The 2,500-nt window shown below is 63.0% G+C and overlaps 1 pseudogene; it reads left to right on the top strand.

The window, feature by feature from the left end:
- The window catches only part of LOC124774448, a 7,959-nt pseudogene that overhangs the window by 1,726 nt on the left and 3,733 nt on the right, over positions 1-2,500 (top strand).

The raw sequence follows: 2,500 nt of genomic DNA, 5'->3' as shown, positions 1-2,500 counted from the left end.
CTGACGAGTAGGAGGGTCGCGGCGGTGGGCGCAGAAGGGTCTGGGCGTGAGCCTGCCTGGAGCCGCCGTCGGTGCAGATCTTGGTGGTAGTAGCAAATACTCCAGCGAGGCCCTGGAGGGCTGACGCGGAGAAGGGTTTCGTGTGAACAGCCGTTGCACACGAGTCAGTCGATCCTAAGCCCTAGGAGAAATCCGATGTTGATGGGGGCCGTCATAGCATGATGCGCTTTGTGCTGGCCCCCGTTGGGCGAAAGGGAATCCGGTTCCTATTCCGGAACCCGGCAGCGGAACCGATACAAGTCGGGCCCCTCTTTTAGAGATGCTCGTCGGGGTAACCCAAAAGGACCCGGAGACGCCGTCGGGAGATCGGGGAAGAGTTTTCTTTTCTGCATGAGCGTTCGAGTTCCCTGGAATCCTCTAGCAGGGAGATAGGGTTTGGAACGCGAAGAGCACCGCAGTTGCGGCGGTGTCCCGATCTTCCCCTCGGACCTTGAAAATCCGGGAGAGGGCCACGTGGAGGTGTCGCGCCGGTTCGTACCCATATCCGCAGCAGGTCTCCAAGGTGAAGAGCCTCTAGTCGATAGAATAATGTAGGTAAGGGAAGTCGGCAAATTGGATCCGTAACTTCGGGATAAGGATTGGCTCTGAGGATCGGGGCGTGTCGGGCTTGGTCGGGAAGTGGGTCAGCGCTAACGTGCCGGGCCTGGGCGAGGTGAGTGCCGTAGGGGTGCCGGTAAGTGCGGGCGTTTAGCGCGGGCGTGGTCTGCTCTCGCCGTTGGTCGGCCTCGTGCTGGCCGGCGGTGCAGGATGCGCGCGCCTGCGCGGCGTTCGCGCCCCGGTGCTTCAACCTGCGTGCAGTATCCGAGCTCGGTCCCGTGCCTTGGCCTCCCACGGATCTTCCTTGCTGCGAGGCCGCGTCCGCCTTAGCGTGCTCCTCCGGGGGCGCGCGGGTGCGCGGATTCTCTTCGGCCGCCATTCAACGATCAACTCAGAACTGGCACGGACTGGGGGAATCCGACTGTCTAATTAAAACAAAGCATTGCGATGGCCCTAGCGGGTGTTGACGCAATGTGATTTCTGCCCAGTGCTCTGAATGTCAACGTGAAGAAATTCAAGCAAGCGCGGGTAAACGGCGGGAGTAACTATGACTCTCTTAAGGTGGCCAAGTGGCGGCGGTGTGGCTGCATCCGGACTTGGCTTTTCGAAGTGCGGTCTTGATGTAGTCGTGCTGCTGCTGCGAGGTGCCTTCCTTGGGTTATAGTTACAGGGAGAGTGATGCGCAATACATGGGCCTAGCCCTCTTAGCCTCTCCTCTCCTGCGGTCTTCTCCCCTTCTCGTGGGCCCGCTGATTTTCGCAGAGTGGAAGACCGCACCAGGGGCTTGGGGGGGTTACCAGCCCCCCCTCGCATTATCCCTTTATAGTTGGGGGCAGCCGACAAGAAACAAGAGATGGTGGCCCTTCCGCTGAAGGTGCCACCCCAGCTACCCCAGCACCTATCCGGCCAACCGGCCGTAACGAAAATGCGATAGTTTGTGTAGCTCCCTTTGCTTGCAGTGAGTGCCACCGCACTTTTACCACGAAGAACGGTCTCGGGGTCCATCGCCGCCGCCAACACCCTGCGGCCGCCAACGCTGAGATCGTGACGGAGAGGCATCGCGCGAGGTGGACGGAGGAAGAAGTCCTGTCGCTCGCCAAGGCAGAGGCCGAACTGTTCCTTGAGAGGGACGCCCGGTTCTTCTTTGTAAATCAAGAACTTACCAGGATGTTCCCCGACCGAACGCTTGAGGCAATCAAGTGCCGACGGCGGCAAGCTGCCCACAAGCAGCTTGTCCGCCAATTCATGGAGGCACTTGAGATCGGTCGGGGCGAAGAGCCGGCGTCCCGCCGTGGAGCAGCGAGCTCGCTGCCTGACGCGGGCGAGGCCGCTGCGCCGCCCGTCGACGCAGCCGAGGACTTCGCGGCCGACACCACCGGGCCGCCGCCGGAGGGGCCGACTGACGCCGCCATCTGGGAGCATCTGGCGGGGCTACCTGCTTCCGCCCAGCGTTTCTCTGCCCTGGATCGAGTCATTGGTCTGGGGCGGGGCACGCCGCCCGATGTCATCCTGGGCATGCTCCCGGATGCCCTTGCGTCGGTCGGGTCCAGGGGGGAGAGGTCGATCACCAGGACACAGCGGCCGCGCCAATCATCCAAGCGGCCGCCTGCCGCCCCGCCGCTGCAGAAGCGCAAGCGGCGCCGCTGGGAATACGCGCGCACACAGGACGCCTTCCGTAGGTCGCGTGCACGTTGCGTGCGCGGCTTGCTGGACGGCACCCTGCTGCAGCCGCCACCCGACATCCCCGGTCTGCTGGACTTCTGGGCGGACCTCTTCACGAAGAAGCCGATCTCCACCGCCGGCTTCATCCGTGACCGCCTTCTCCCGCACTCGGAGCCTGTCGCTCCTGAGTGCCTATGGGGGCCGGTCACACGTGAGGAGGTCGCTGCTGCCTTGCCGCCCA

Source organism: Schistocerca piceifrons, unplaced genomic scaffold (genome assembly GCF_021461385.2).
Source record: "Schistocerca piceifrons isolate TAMUIC-IGC-003096 unplaced genomic scaffold, iqSchPice1.1 HiC_scaffold_961, whole genome shotgun sequence".
Taxonomy (NCBI): domain Eukaryota; kingdom Metazoa; phylum Arthropoda; class Insecta; order Orthoptera; family Acrididae; genus Schistocerca; species Schistocerca piceifrons.
This window is presented reverse-complemented; position numbering and strand designations above follow the sequence as displayed.